We start from the raw sequence: 16,413 nt of genomic DNA, 5'->3' as shown, positions 1-16,413 counted from the left end.
GCCCCTTGCTTCTCCCGAGAAGCGTCACCTCCCGAGCAAGATGGATTGGACAGGCGGGGCCGGGGGTGGGATCTGTCCTGCCTCTTTGCTGCGGCTGCTACGGCTGCTGGAAAGGCGGTTCCGGACGCGGCCACCTCTGCGGGTCAGGGTGGAGAGTCCCAGCGCTGGCGCATATGGGAACCGACATTGCAAGCCACTGGCTGGAATGCCCTACTCGCCTCCGCTGCGCTGTGAGTCTCTGAGAGGCTGCTAGCGGTCTCTGGGCGTTCTTCCTCGTACCCAGCCCCTTCGTCGTCCTTGTCAAGATTTATTTCTTTTGCCAACCTGCCCCCATCCACCCTAATCCGTGCTGGGAATGGTCTCTCAGCAAAGCTAGACAGATATTTAGCAATGGGAATAACCAAGCATCGCTAATGTTAATTAACAACAAGATAGCATTTTCCCCGAAGGGATGTAATTTCTGATACCTCTTGTATCATCTCTATCCCGTCGATGTGAAAATAAGTCCCTTCTCCTTAAAATGCAGTGCGTGGCCAGAGAGCTCGGCCCAGACTGTACCCATTTCTCATCCACCCCTGCCTTAAGGGCCCAGCCCAGCAGAATCCCAAAGGTCCCCTCCTCCCACCCAGGCTCCAACTGAGACTGGGCGAGGACTCCCGCCCCTACAGGTGTATCGTGGGTGGCACCAGGGGGAGGTAGGAGGGCGGGGCCCAAAGGTCTAATTATCTGCAAAAGAATCGAACTGAAAAAGGAGCTTCGAGAGATACTTGTACTTTCTTGAGTCTAACGCAGATTTCCCTTATTGCAGCACAAAAACCCATTTCTCCTGAGCATTCCTTTTTCTAGGCAAACGGAGCTTTCCTATTTTGGTCCAGGAGTTCAGTCCTTAGCAGCTCATTCCCTTGAAGTTCATTTTAGAGCCCCTATCTCTGAGAGTTTATAAAAACAAACAAACAAAAAAGCATCATAGAGTAGTGCTTGTACAGCAGAAACTATGCTAAGTGCTTTACAAATATTATTAAATTAAATCCTCACAACAATCTTTGAGGTGTTAGCTCTGCTATAAGATGAGAAAACCGAGGCTCAGGGAGGTTAAGCAACTTGAAGGCAACACAACTCGGATTTTAATCCTGTGTTATCTGACCCCAGAGCCCTTCTTGACCACTTATGCTAATAATTAACATTTGTGCCAGACTCAGGGCAGATCTAAGTTTGGTAGGGCCTGAAGCTTGTACAATTTGGAGCCCTCTTTAAGGAAAAGGATAAAGAATTTGGAGTACAGAATTAGATTTAGAGGAAGGGACTTGAGCTGAACTTGACAGCTTATGAATCCTTTCAAGTGCAGACTCATTTCATTCTCCTGGCCTCATTTGACTTCTCATTTGACTTAAGAAAGAACCTGGATGTCCAAGGTCACACAGCTCATGGGAGGCAGAGCTTGGACTGGAGGTCACAGGCCACAGCTGTGTCTTTAAAGAGACAAACTCCAGGCAGATGTTGGTCAGGCAACCAGACATGCCTGAACAAAAGCAGCTGTAACAGCAACGTTCTCTGCAGTGTTTGGAGAGAGGGCACTTGTCCCTGTCTGTCCTTAGGGCAGTGTTTGTTCCTGAGCTGTGACTCTCAGAGCTGCCCAACCTCTCTCGGTGGTCTGCCTTGTGGCCCAGAGCCTCCAGGGGTTGGGAGATGTCGGGCAAGGAACAGGAAGCAGACTTGGATGGAAGTGGAACAGTTACATTGCTCTCCATCCAGCTGGCTGCTGGGTCCCCCATCTTGTTCTTGGAGAAAGGGAAGCATCCAGGGCCAGGAGTTCAAGGGCCAGAGTGGACATGAGTGTGGGCAGGGGTCTCACCTAAAACAGCTTTGAGAGTCCTGTGATGACAGATGGGTTCCATGCCAGGCGTTATCTCTTTGGCCATCCCAAACAGGAATGACCAGCATGTCCGATCCTGGGGCTCGGAGCAGGAAAAGGATGAGGGTGGTTTTTCCACTCCAGGGGAGTGTCCAGAGGGAATGTGGGAGCGGGAGCAGGGCCTCCTGGTAGGGGGAGGGCCAGAGCTAAGGAATGTAGGGGAGTGTCAGACAGATCTAGGGGAGATGGAATGGGGATGGAGGGAGATGTGGGGACTGGAAGCGTCTCTGGGCTGGAGAGATGCAGAAAGAGAAATCCCAAGTTCATGCCAAAGGTCCAAGTCCTCTGATGTTAGTGACATTATCATCCGTAGCCTCAAGTGATCTCTCAGTGGCTTTATCACTCCAACCCTTCCCTGTGGAGAAGGGACCCACCTAGAAATGTAGACACAGAGAATAAAATGTGTAATGAGGAGTCCGAGCCCATTTTTTTTGATGTTTGACTGCTGACACCTTTGAAACAATCCCCTCTCCCTCTTGCCCTTGGGCCCCGCACCTGGACAAGCTGATGAGAAAGCCTGATTTCCCTCCTTTGGCGTCCACGGGAAATTCGAACCGTGGAAACCCCTTTCTGCACAAATACTTATTCAGCCTCACTCCCTCACCACAGTGAAAACACAAGCCAGTCTCCTTTCCTTGCTCTCTCAGGCCATTTGGACCTGCTTGAGGTGGGGGGGGGGGGCGCCCCACTCCTCCAGAGACCTCAGTTATGTAAATAATAGCCTTTTCATACCCTCTTGGTGTGTGTTTGACATCATCAGTCGTGACCTTGAACCAAACGTTGGATGGGGTCCATCTGCCTCTATGGGTGACCATAACAACATACAAACTGTAGGTTCTGCTGTAGGGTCAGGGAGGCTCCCTGGAGGAGGGGTACCTGGATAAGTGAGAAGAAAGGGACTAGCAAGAGGGAGCCTTGGGAAAGAAAGCAGAACAGTTGGAGCCTAGTTTGCAGTGCAGTTTCCCAGTTGCAACATGACAACGTCTGTAAAGTTACCCTCCATTTATCCTGTGCTTGCTGTGTTCACACCAGCCTTCCTCTGTGCCCCCTTCCCCCCCCCACGCTCTCCCAGAGCCCCACCCGGACCACACCACTTCCTCACTTACTTCTCACGGGAAGGGCAGCGTGTAGATGGAGAGATAGCGATGGAGTGGAATTGTGGTTCCGTGGGAGTGAATGCAGGCTCTCTTCTGCCCTCTCACCTTGGGCAAATTACTTTCCTCCTCCAGGCCTCAATTTCACCCTCTATGAAATGAAAGTTCTGAAAGAAATCTCTTATTATTCCTCATCAGGCAGCCCTCATATCCCAAGGCTCCTAATATTTGTTGAACTAAGTGGACCCAATCTCAGCTATTGAATTAAGACTCAAGTCACTATCTCAGACTTGAATTGAAAATGCAAATTACTGGGAGGGAGGGAGGAGCAGTGAAGCGTGAATGGGTTTATCAGATTTCCTTTCCCCTGTGACCCAGATATGGGGGCGGGGCAGGCACCAGGTCCAGAAAACTTCTCTGGCTCAGAATCTGTCAGTCTCAAACATTCATTGACAACTGAACACATGTTGGCACAGAGCTGAGAACCCCCAGGGGTTCAAAGATGGATAAGAGCATCTTCAGGGGGCCAGAGTTTCATCCTGGCCTTCCATTCTCAAAGCTCTCAAATTTAAACAGGCTAAACCCACATTGAGTTATATTTTCGGGCTGGTGATTGTGGAACAATGAGGGATGTTAGAAAGAACATTTTAGCTACACCATGATGTTGGCATTGCCAGAAGGGACTACGCTGGGGGGCAGGAAGAGGCTGCTGTAATAATTTGGGCAATGGGTGGAGTGGGCTGAGTGGGGGCAGGGGCAGAGGGAGGGAGGGAGGGAGAAGGACCCAGGGCGCGGATTTGACTTGGACTTCAGGTATGGATGTGGTGGGGTGCGTGGCGGGTGGGAGAGGGGAAGACCGGAGGGGTTCCAGGGATAAATGGGCAGTAACCCCCACGGAGGGGCCTGATGAGAGGACCCCAAACATCAGGAAACTTCCCTGCTGGCCAACCCCTTTGTTTTTCTACTTCCTCTGATCTTCTCCATAGGGTCCCCTCACTGCCCTCCATGGCCTGGCCTTGGGGCACATGCCCTGCCCTCAGGGCACATGCCTTGCCCTCCTGGCTGGGAGATTAGGACTCTGGTGGGCTCTAGAGCAGTCCCTACCTCATGCCAAGATGGTCCCTTCAAGTTTGGGAGGCCATGGGGGCCCACCTGGTAGCCCCAGCCAAGTTGAGTCATCAGCCCTCACCAGCCCTCACCAGCCATTTCTTGGGGAGCCGCCTTCTTATTGGCAGGGTTCTGTGCTCAGGTGGGAAATCAGGACAGGTGGGGGACTTCATCCACCTCCCCCCCACACTCCTACTGACTTCCTAGAGATTCTGCTGGGGGTGGAGGGCCATGTGTGGTTGTCCGTGAAGTGCTCCTAGGTATGTGTTGATTGGGACACATGTCTGTGCACCTGGTCCCTTACGCCTTCACACGTGTTTGACTAGGTGACTATTTGTCTCTGAGTGTTTTATGTAAAACTGAATTCAGAAAGGGAGCTAATGTTTACTGAGCACCTACTGTGTGTCCAACTCTTTATGTGTATTTTCTAATAACCTTATAAGATGGAGATGTCACTTACTTTACAACTGAGAATACTGAGATGCCCCGGGTGGAAGAGGCGTGAGTACCTCCACCAGGAACCCCACTACCCTGGCCCCACCCCACCCACAGTCATCGTGGGTAACTTCTATTCTTCCAGGACACTACAGCTTAGACAGAACATCCTCGGAGTGCAGTCACCTGTCTGCTCTCCCCAGAGTAGGGATTCTACCCTCCGGTTACCTTGGTCCCTTCTGTTTCTTCAGCCTAGCTTCAGCCCCCTCATCTCATTGAAACCTTACTTCCTTGGGCACCAGCTTCCTCTGATGGGCAAACCCAGCCGTAGTCTTTGATTCTTTGCCACTGACCTCTCTGCAGTGGCAGCAGTGACCCTGCTGACTGCCCTCTGTATTTAAACTCCTCTGTGACCTCTCTTGACCCTCCTTCCTGACTGTCCCTGCCCAGCACCCTCATTCCCTTGCAAGACTCCTCAGCCCACCCTGGGCTTCTGTTTATGGTTCTCATCCCTCTGCCTCCTGGGATCACCCTTGGTACATTAGCATTCTCCTCCATGCTGATGACTCCCACCCAAGCACGTCCTCCAGGCTCCAGCCTTGATGTTCAACACCAGCTGGCCACTCGCAGGGTCTTCAGATTCTGAGTGTCTAGAACAGGTTCAGCATCTCCCCCTTGTCCCCACCACCTGCTCCCTTGTCCCCATGCCTCGCTCCCAGCAGGATTCCATGACACACCAGAGCCAGTCTGTGCCACTTGATCTTTGCATATGCTGGTCCCTCTGCCTGCATTGCCCTATACCCCCTTGTCCACTTGGAAAATATCCACTTGTTCTTCAAAATCTTCCATGAGTTTTCACTTTCTTCCCTCACCCCTGCCCCCTGCACCTCTTTGTACACACACACACCCACACACAGAGATGTAATCACTACTGTGTCTCCCAGGACTTGGCACTGACTTAGAGCCTGAGCTTCAGTGTGATTATAGATTATAGACTGACAGGGCTATGACATTGGATAAGTCTCTTCGCCTCTCTTAGTCTCAGTTTCCTCACTATAAATTGGATGTAAAAATACCAGACTCACAGGTTTGTTGAAAAATAGCAGAATTGGGATCCAGAAATCACTCACCAAGAGCTAGCTGGGCTGACTGTTGATTACATCTGTATTTCCAGCACCCACAATGGTCCCTCACACACAGTAGGTCTTCAACCACTGTTGTCTGGCTGGATTCAGGTGGCCACATACTCTTTATGGCCCTAAAAAAGGGAACCCAGTAGAGGTGACTGAGAGGCCAGTTTTGTCTCATAAATATCCTCTTGCTTCCATCCCCTCCCCCACCACAGGATCCTGTTGGGACAAACGTCTTGGCTCAGTGGGTTGAAAAGGAAAGTCAGAATTCTGAGGCATGAATCGCTGTGCCCACTGACTCACTTCCTCCTCCCCGCCCTCCGGACGGGGCAGTCCAGAGCCCTGAGTAACACAGGTTGTTGCCTCCTCCCAGTTCTCATCCCTCATCAGCGGGTACCCCTGACCCTACTCCTTTGCTTCAGACCTCACCCCAAGTGGCTGGCTGTGGCAAGAAGGGCAGTGAGGCCAGTTATTGCTGATTTGAAATCTGCTTGCAAGTTTCAGCGAGCTAAAGAGTAGATTACAGGGCAGACTGAGTGGGGAGGCACAAGCCGGTTCTCAGGACCCAGTCTGATGTACAAGGCAGAGCACCCTGCGGGAGTTTGATCTGGGAGGCAGCAGAAGTTCCTCCTCTTCCTCATGGCTCTCTCCTTCCCTGCCGGGATCACAGAAACTCTCACCATTGGGCAACCTGCGTGTGGCTTAAGGCCCGTCTCCTGAAGTTTCCTATTAAAATGCAGGGATCCTTACCTGGCAGGATAGCATGGGAACTCTCTGGCAGGGATAAGGCAGGATGTTACAGTATCACCCACAGAACCCAGGGCCCTGGGGTATAAATGACTCAGGCAGCCAGGAAGGTGGGGGGAGGGAGGAAAGGGTGGTGGGGGAAGAGCTGGGACAAAGAATGATTTAGTAGGGGTGGGCAGGGTGGGGGCAGGGCAGGCAGGGGTTCCAGACAGGCCCTGGTGCTGCCCTCTCTGGTTAACTGTTAGCATGAGGAGGACAATGATAGAGATTTTACTTTCCTGTAAAAGAATCCCCCAGGGTCTCAGCCTTTTCTCCCTGGGGGACCCCTTCCTCACCTTGTCCTGGACTTCAGGGACTCATCTGAGGGGAGAAGTCGGATGGGGCTTGGGGGATGCAAAGGCCACTTCGTCAATGGCGGAACTGTTCTGGGTGGCGCCCCTGACAGGTGTAGCTCTGGGGTGGGGTGAGAGCCCAGCCCACCATGGGAACTCAGGGGTCGGTGGTGGGGAGAGGACAGCCAGAATCGTGGGGAGGGGCACACGAGGGCACTGAGATGCAGTAGGGAGGGCAGTGGGCAGCAATCGCAAGCACAGCTGGCTGTGAAGGATACATACGCTCGGAAAGCACTAGGGCCTGGAGTTTGGGCTTCAGCTTGCTGGAACTGAAGGGAACTGATGAGAGTAACTCACGCCTGGGAGTAAGCTGATGATGGCTTTTGTGGATTCAGAAGCTTCCTTTGGTTGGGAATCAAGGAGACCCATTAGGGGCTGATGTGGGGACAGAAATGAGAAGGGATGAGGGGCTGCCTTACTGGGAGATGTAGGTGGACTTGAGAGGTATTTGGGCGATAACTGTGGGTAGGCTGTGGGCTGCAGGGGACACGGGAGGGGTCAGCAGCAAGGACAGCCAGTGAGTCTGTGGGACCTCTAAGGCTTTCTAGATGGAGGCAGAGGTCTGGCTGGCAATCTCCCAGAGGGCTGGGGATAGACAAGGAGGCCAGAGCCCAGGAGGTGCACCCCAAACCCACTGGCAAAGGGAAATTCTTAGAGGCCTCTCCCCAGGAGCACCAGCCTGGGCTTTGGCTTTGATCAGGCTGTGGTCAGCCTGGGCCCATAGCAAGCTCACCCAAGATATCCCCTGGGGCTCCAACTCCCACAGGCCTCTCACGCCTACACCCCAAGCTCCAGCCCCTCAGCTCTGCCCTTCCTTCTAGCCCCCTTGTTGTTCTAGCTCTTTAGTTCCCAGTTGTAACCCCAGGGGCCCCCACCTCATTCATTCCGTGCCCACCTTCCTCTCTGCACCCACAGACACCCTAGGAAGACCTCAAAGCACTGCAACCCACATTTGCTCTGGCCCTGCCTCCGGGAGTGGGGTCTCCCACCCCAATGCTGTCAGCCTCTAACCTACCTCTGGTCAGTTCTGAGCCCGAGCTTATTTGCAAAGGGGTGATGATCATGTCCAACTCTAGGGACCGTTGGGAGGTTAACTGAGATCACACATGAGGCACCTGACATCAGGCCACACACCATGCCTTTCCCTTCTCTTCTCCTAGAGAGTTGTCACCTGGCCCCAGGAAGCCCTCATCCTTTTCTCTGATCTGACCTCACTCAAAACACTACCTTGGATGCCTTGCAGAACCCAACCCAAAGCCCATGTCTGGGGGCCTGATGTCCTCCATGACTGTCCTACTTATTTCTGTCCTTGCCTTCCACACTCCCATCCCCCTTCACGTAGTCCCAGCTGCCATGCAGATCTTCGTCCCCTAAATGTCTGCTCACCCCCTTCTTGAGACCTTTGCCTGCAAGCAGGGCTCCAGCTTCCTCCTGTCCATTGACAGTCCCCGTTCCTTCATGGCCAGCTGAAACCCATCATCTTCCCAGGCCCCCTGGGTCTCAGTGGATGCTGTCTGCTCCAGCATAACCCTGTTTCTCCATCTGATAGAGCATTTGTCCCACTTGGCCAGATGTCATTTATTAGCTTGAGCAAAGTTGCTTAAACTCTCTGTGCCTCAGTTTCTATCTCTCTAAAATTAAGTTAAAAATTGTACCCTAACCATAGAGTCATTGTGGAGAGTGAAAGAGAATTGCACAGGGTCTGTCACATAGTAGTAGGTCAATAAGTGTTATTTTTTATTGAGATGGGGATGGAGGTGGAGGTGGAGTTGGCAGTGCCTATTTCTCCCCCAACAGCTCAGTCCTCCAGGAAAAGTAAGCTCAGGCCTGCTTTTTCTCCACCATGCCAAAAGCTCCTTCCACAGTGCGCTGCTCGGAGTGGAGGCCAATGATGTGCATCGAATTGAACTGGTCCATTGAGAAACTCACAAGGCTCCCTGTGGGTCCCCTTCAGCCCCATTCACTATCGGATGTGGACATGCCTATGTCAGGGAAATGGACCCCTGAGAGCTAGTGGAGGTATCTGCACCTGGGCAACCCCATCATAGCACTTCCATCACAAAGGAGCCCAGGGGGCCTTTCCCAAGGCTCAGACTGAGACCCCAACACAGGGATGGGGAGACAGGGTAAAGGGGGCATCCTGGAAGACTTCCTGGAGGAGGAAAATGGGGAGCGCTAGGCTGAGAAAAGGGAAAATATCTTTTATTGGAAGTATCATTGTACCAGGCCCCTTATGTACATTATGTCCTTTATTTTTTATAACAAGCCTATGAGGTTAGTCCCGTTATCCCCTTTTCCAGAAGAGGAAACAAAGGCCCAGACTGGCAGTGACATGCCCCAGATCATGTAGCTGGTGGAGGGAGCAGGATTCTCATCTGGGTCTGTTGGGTTTTGAGGGAGGGCCCATCGGAGAGACAGCTGAAACTGAGGATGGTAGGAGATTTCCAGTCCCAGGTCAGCTGCCCACTCAGCCAGGGAGGCTGTGGGCGGGGCGGAAACAGCCAGCAGAAGTCAGTGGCACAGGACAAACAAGGGTGCCAGGAAATGAACTTGACCTGGGGCCCTTCCTCCCGGTCAGTCCTGTGCCCCTGGCCACCTGCCGCCTCCCATTCTCGGCGCTTCTTCCAAGGGAACAGTGAAAGCTGGGTCAGAGCCCAGGGGATGGCCCTTGAAACCTAGGAGGAGCCCTGCTAGGCCTAAGCTCTACTGTCCCCAGGCAGACAGGTAGGGCAGGGTCCCAGGGGTCTTGTTCTGTTTGCCTCAGTTGGAGCTCAGATTGGAGCCCGGCACAGAGAAGGAACTCAGTAAATATGTGTTAAATGGGGGCCGAGCAGACAACACGGTGTCAAAACTGCCTGTGGGAGGCAGAGAGACCTGGTCCTGACATGGTTTCTGCCCCACTTTGTGACCCCGGGTGAGTCACAGGGCCTCCCATCCATCAGATCAGGTTGTTATTTTGGAATGTACCTCACATTCCAGGAAGCTTGAGGCCCTTTCAGCTCCGACAGTGCAGTTCCATTAAGTCTTTTACTCATTTGCTAAGTTGTTATTTCAGCAAAATATGTAGTAGAGCTCAATAAATATATTTTGGTACCAGTGAAGTAGCGGGCAGTGTGGTGGTGATAAGCGAAGGTTGATGGGAGGACAGTGACTTGTTATGAGCAAGGACTCTAGGGTCAGATGGTCTGGGGTCAGATTCTCCCTCCATCACTTGCTAACTGTGTAACCTTGGGCAATTTACTGAACCATGTTGAACTTTGATTCCCTCATCTGTAAAATGGGGATAATAGGAGTATATACATCACAGGGTTAGTGTAAGAATTGAATGAATAAAGTGCTGCAAATAAAGTGCTTAGGAAAATAGTGCATAGCAAGTGCTCAATAACGTTAGCTCTTATCATTCCTTAGAGGATGAGTGAATTTCAGCAGGAAAAGATGGGAGTACGAACGTGGTAGCGGTTGGGGAAAGTGTTGGAGCAGCATATACTAAGGCATGGAGGCAGAAATACCTGGTGCAAGTCTAAGGAACAGCAAGAGGCCAGTCCTGATAAACTGGGAAAAGGCAAATTGGGGGAAGATGGTGAGAGGCCTTGGCCAGGCTAAGATACTTGGACATGGATTGTGTAGGTCGGTATTTCCCAATTGGTGTTTCCTGAAGTACCGGAGTTCCACGAGATGCTACTGGATGCTTTGTAAATACACATGGTGGCATCAGGGAGGACTGGATAGCCACGTGCAGAAGAATGAGGTTGGATCCCTACCTCAGATCACAAGCAAAAATTTACTCAAAATGGATCAAAGACATAAATATAAGAGCTAAATGTATAAAACTCTTGGAAGAAAACATGGGGGTAAATCTTTGTGGTCTTGCATTTGGCAATGGATTCTTAGATATAACACCAAAACCACAAATAACAGAAGAAAAAATAGATAAATTGAATGCTCTGGTCTGGAAGTTTTTGTGCCCCCCTCCCCACTCCAATTCATCTGTTGAAATCCTAATCCCCAAGGTAGTGGTTTTAGGAGGTGGGGCCTTTGGGAGGTTATAAGGCCTTGAGGGCAAAGCCCTCATGACTGAGATTAGAGTCCTTATAAAGGGGCCAGCAGAGCTGCCTAACCCCTTCTGTCGTGTGAGCCTGCAACAAGAAGTCTGCGACCCAGAGGAGGGCCCTCACTCCACCACGCTGACACTCTGACCTTGGACTCCCCAGTCTCTAGACCTGTGAGACCTGCATTTGTTGTTTAGAAGCTTCCTAGTCTGCAGTATCTTGCTCTAGCAGCCCAAATGGATTGAGACACTGAACTTAATCAAAATTGTGCTTCCAAGGACATCTTCCAGAAAGCAAAACGTGGGGGGAGGATATAGCAAAAAGTGGTAGAGCACATGCTTAGCAAGTCGAGGTCCTGGGTTCAATCCCCAGTACCTCCACTTAAAAACAAACAAACAAATAAACCTAATCACCCCCTGGGGAAAAAATTAATTAAAAAAAGGATAGTAAAAAAGATAACCCATAGGATGATATTTGTAAATCATATATCTGATAAGGGATTTGTGTCTGGGATATACAAATAACACTTACAACTCAATAATAAAAAGACAAGTAAGCCAGTTTAAAAATGGGCAAAGGGTCCGGATAGACATTCCTCCAAAGAAGATACACAAACAGCCAACAAGCACATGAAAAATGCTCAGCATCACTAATCATTAGGAAGTGCAAATCGAGCCACAATGAGATGCCACTTTGCACCCTCAAGGATGAAAAAAACCAAGAAGTCCTCAGGTAAGTGTTGGCAAAGATGTGGAGAAATTGGAGCCCTCAAACACTGCTGTGGGAATGTAAAAAGATGCACTTGCTTTGAAAAATAATCTGGAATGTCCTCAAATAGTTAAGCATAGAGTTACCATTTGACCCAGCAATTCCACTCCTAAAATTCAAGAGAAATGAAAACATATGTTACCAGAGAAATTTGTACATGAATATTTACAGTCGCATTATTCATCATAGCCCCAAAGTAAAAACAACCCAAATGTCCATCAACTGATGAATGAATAAACAAAAGTTTATCCACATGATGGACTATTATTTGGCCATAAAAAAGAATGAAGTACTGACACACATTACAATATGGGTGACCCATGAAAATATGTTGCTGAGTGAAAGAAGCCAGTCACAAAAGGCTGCATATAGTGTAATTCCATTTGTATGAAACGCCCAGAACAAGGCAAATGTAGAGAAAATAGATTCTTAGTTGCCCAGGGTTGAGAGGGAGGAATGAGGTGGGCAGATTGAAAAGTATGGTGTTTCTGTTTGGGGTGATGAACATGTTCTAATATTGATGGCCGCACAACTCTGTAACGATACTAAAAACCATTGAATTGAGCAGGGGGAAGGTAGAGCTCATGCTTAGCATGCACAAGGTCCTGGGTTCAGTCCCCAGTAACCCCTCTAAAAATAAATAAACCTAATTACTTTCCCCTGCCAACAAAATAAAAAAATAAATTAAAAATAATAAAAACCACTGAATTGTACTTTAAGTGAATCAGTTGTATATGTGAATTATATCTCAATAAAGCTGTAAAAAAAAAAAAAAACATACACACAAGGTGGGGGGAGTATGACTGTCATCAAAGTCATCTGGGAAATGCTAGGTTAAGGAGGGGATTGTTTGCTTTGGGACTTCTGGGCCAACATGTGCTGGCAATGGGTTAGAGGATGCAGCATTTCCCAAAACTGGGACTGTAGTTTGATCATTGAACCATTCTTCAAAGGAGCCTCTCTTAACCTCTCACAAAACACTTTTCACAGAACACAATTTGGCAAGTTTGGCTGGAAGCAATGGGGAGCCATTAAAGGTTAAAGTGAGAGCGGCACTGAGCACGAGGACGGGCTGGGCTGGGGAGAATAGAAGCCGGGAGGACAGCCTAGTGGCTTGGTGCCAGCAAGGTGGTTAAAAGCATTTGAATAGACATTTCTCCAAAGAAGATCTACAAATGGCCAATAAGCACTTAAAAAGATGCTCAACATCATTAGTCATCAGGGAAATGCAAATCAAAACCACAATGAGATACCACTTCACACACACTAGGTATGCAGGCAGAGGTGGCAGGGGCCTGAACTCGACCTTTGGGGGTACCACCCTGCTTCCTCCCTCCCTAGCTCCTGGAAAGGGTGCTTCTCCCCTTTCTGGGCTCCCTAACCCAAGCCCTAGGAATTCCCTACCTCCCTGACCCAGACAGGAACCCCAACCATCCTGGCGCTTCCGGAGATGATGCTGGGGGCTCTAAATCCATCCCAGCTGTGTTTATGTCCCTCTTCCTGGAAGTGGGATGGGCACCAGCCTGGCAAGGCTGGAAGTGGGTGGGGACGAGTCTCTGGGGACCCACGAGAACCCAGTGGGGAGGGCAAAAGTGGGTGGGAGGAAGTTGATTAGCGCCAGGCAGGTCGGAACAGGGGTCTGTCTGGTCCCAAAGTACATTACTTCTTGGGCAACCTTCCTTTCTCCAGACCATGAGAAGCACACCTGAGCTTGGGGAACTTGGCCTTTGAGTCTTGAAAGTCTTAGTCATCATGGTTAACCTTTACTGAGTACTTACTACACACTTTATCCGGGCTAAGCGTCCTGCCTGCATTACCTTATCTGATCCTTTAAATAACCCTGTGAAGTAGGCCCTATTCCAACCCCCATTTCACAGATGAGGAAACTATGCCCTGGAGGCCTGCAGTAACTTGCCCAATATTACATGACAAGACAGAGGACCAAGGGAGTCTCATGGAATGGGGGTAGATACTGAGTTAGACCAAGGGAGGGAGGTTGCACCCCTGACTGCCTCCTTCCCAGCCCTGACTCCCGCCTTCCTGCTCCATCGCCTATCCCGAGGCCCTAGGATGGGGCAGGGGGCACCCGGAGACTACTTCAGCCATCCCCCGCAGCAGGCGGCTGGTGGTTACCTCCAATTCCCAGCTGCCTGATGTGGGAACTGTCACAAGACTTCCTTCAAACGACATCCTTGTTGTCATGATCTGAGGCCACGGGAGAGGGGGAAGTGGAGGGCTGCGTGTTCCCCTCCAGGCTCCCCCTAGGGCAGGGAAGAGGACCCTCAAGCAGTTTGGAGGCACCCACCCAGGGCTGAGCCCTTCCAGACTGGGTGACAGCAGGCAGACAACTTTCCAGGACGGGGCACTGTAGAGCAGGGTGAGGACCACAATGAACTTTCCAAGGCCAGGGTTCATTTCCACCCCAATATCAAGTAAAAGGGTCTCTGAAGGAGAGAAGCTAGATTTCAGAAAGAACATCCATCAACAAGATGGGGTCACGGGGCTACACTAGACCCTGGCCAGCCTAGAGGCAGAAGGATGGCTGGAGTAGCCCATCATAATGGATGAAGAAGGTGGTGTTCTCTGTGGGCAGACCTGGTTGGGGGCCCAGCAGGCTCCACCCCAAGGTATTGGGTGCTGCTCCCAGCTCGGAGGCAGAAGATGGACACTAAGGATGCCTTCTTCTGCAAGCCTTCTGGGGCTACAGGAGTCAGCTGAATGAGGAGGGGCAGGCACAATTCACTCCCCAAATATTTACAGACAGTGTTCCTAGCACTGGGCTCAGAGCCAAGGCCCTTGGGTCAAACCCTGGCTGCGTCCATTACTCTTGTCTCAGCCGGGCAAGCAGGCCCTGGACACAGGGAGGGGAAGCCGGAGGAGGCAGGAGCCTGGCTCACCCCCTGCAAGGGGGATGGGAGATGCAGAAGAACAGTAGCCTGCCTGCTGGAACTCCCACAGCCCACCCGCTCGCCCTGCGGGAATCTGGCTGCATCCCAAAGGCTGCTCTCAGAGGAGAGGTTGGGAAACTGGGGGCAGGGAGTTGTCCTCCCAGGCTCCCAGAATGGCGGCAGGAGCAGTGTCTTTTGTCTCCCTAGCTCAGATTATTTGGACCCCTAAGAGTGGGGGCTCCCCCAGGGCCAGGCTGGGTCAGACAAGCTGCTGCCTGCCTTACATCCTGGGCAGGAGGCCTGTCCCTGGAAGGCAGAGCCAACAGGAAAAAATAATCAAGGAGCTTGACAGGGGTAGGGGCGCTGCCTTAGGCCTGTTGGCCTGACAAGCAGCCACCTCCCAGAGCACACTGCCCCATCACGGGGCCAGCCCTTAGACACACGCTCAGAACTACCCTCAGTTTCCTGTGGGGAGGCAGGGGCGGTCCCCCAGAAAGTTAAGATAAATTTCTGGGCAGTCCCCTGTGCAACTCCCTCCCTCTGGGCCAGGACAATGAGCAGCCCTGCCCCACTCCCAGGGCTTCTGCCCAGGTGCCTTCTGGAAACTTCTCCCTTGCCCCCTCCACTGCTTCCATCACACAACTTCTGCCCCTCATCCTGTCTTCCTCTGTCTCTGTCCCCTCTCTCCTCATCTCTCTTCTCTCTGCACAGACAGGCAGGGACAAGAATCTAGGTGCCGCCCACCCGAAAGAGGTTTGGTGGGAGGAGGGGCCAGGTCAGGAGAAGTGGTTGTGGCTCCACATGGCATTGCTGAGGGCCTGTCTAGCCCCTCCGTGCCCTGGGAGGTTTGGGGCAGCCACATAGGAACTAAGCATCTCTTTTACCCTTGGTGTAGTTTAAGTACCTAAATTTGAACTTCAGCCAAGCCTTTCCAACCATGTAAACACCTGTGCCCCTACCCCCAAGGCCACCCTTTCCCTGAGATCACCCCTGAGAATGGGGGTGGGCAGAGTTGCCCCACCTGCCTCCTGGGGAGCCCCATTCTGCTCTAGGCGAGTGTGGGGAGGGGCTGTCTGCCTAAGAGACTCCAGGCCCAAGGGTTCCCGTAAAGGATGGGTCCTCTGCTGAGTCACAGCCTCTCCTCCCCTAGACCTGGCGTTCCCTGGCTGGGACTGGTCTGGAGGTGGGCTGGTCCTTCCATACTTTTGGGGGGGTTCCCAGCCAGGGCAGCAAAAGGTAGGTCTGGCCTAGAATCAGGGTACAGTAGGACACGTGGTTATCTTAGGAGATCTGAGCCTCTCTTCTTCTCCCCTAATCTCTGGAAGGTCCTCCTGCCTCTTCTGGGCTCCCTCTCCCAGGAAGTCTCCCAGGTGTAACTCTGGTTGACTCAGAAAGTGCTGTGGGCACCCACCCTGTGCAAAGCCCACGTTGGCAGCTTGGAGGAGCCCCAGAGGAGCCCTTGCCCCTGCTGTTCAGATGTCAGTTAGTGTTTGGTGCAGAGACGGGCAGAGCAGGGACCCCACGGTGTGGGAGGCTAGTGTGCCTATGTTCTGGGAGGGTGAGGGGATGGGGATGAGGATGGGGGCAGCCTGTCTAATGAGGGCATCTGGGAAGGCCTGCTGGAGGAGGTGGCATTTGGAGACAGGATTTGATGAGGAGGTTCTATCTCTCTTGAGGGCTGCGTCCACCACGATACTCCCTCACTCCCACACCAGCCTGGAGCCTCCTTAACCACCAGGAGCAAAGTGGGCTCCTTGCCCTCGGCCAACTCACAGGGCGCGGCCTCTCCTCCACCCCCATGGCTTCCCGGCTGTGCACCTCAGGTCTGGACTGGATCCTCTTGGAGCCTCAGCAGTGCGATAGAAATAGTTCAACACTGCCTCCCGCTGTC

At 51.8% G+C, this 16,413-nt stretch overlaps 1 long non-coding RNA gene across 1 annotated transcript; it reads right to left on the bottom strand.

Moving 5' to 3' along the window:
• Positions 1 to 1,288: 1,288 nt before the first annotated feature.
• Positions 1,289 to 3,275, bottom strand: LOC116656835. Its single transcript, XR_004311826.1, has 3 exons — positions 3,019 to 3,275; positions 2,645 to 2,788; positions 1,289 to 2,286 (listed from the first exon to the last, which is right to left on the bottom strand). It is a non-coding gene; the product is annotated as an uncharacterized LOC116656835 (long non-coding RNA).
• Positions 3,276 to 16,413: the final 13,138 nt, after the last annotated feature.

This window comes from Camelus ferus, chromosome 16 (genome assembly GCF_009834535.1).
Source record: "Camelus ferus isolate YT-003-E chromosome 16, BCGSAC_Cfer_1.0, whole genome shotgun sequence".
Lineage (NCBI taxonomy): Eukaryota > Metazoa > Chordata > Mammalia > Artiodactyla > Camelidae > Camelus > Camelus ferus.
This window is presented reverse-complemented; position numbering and strand designations above follow the sequence as displayed.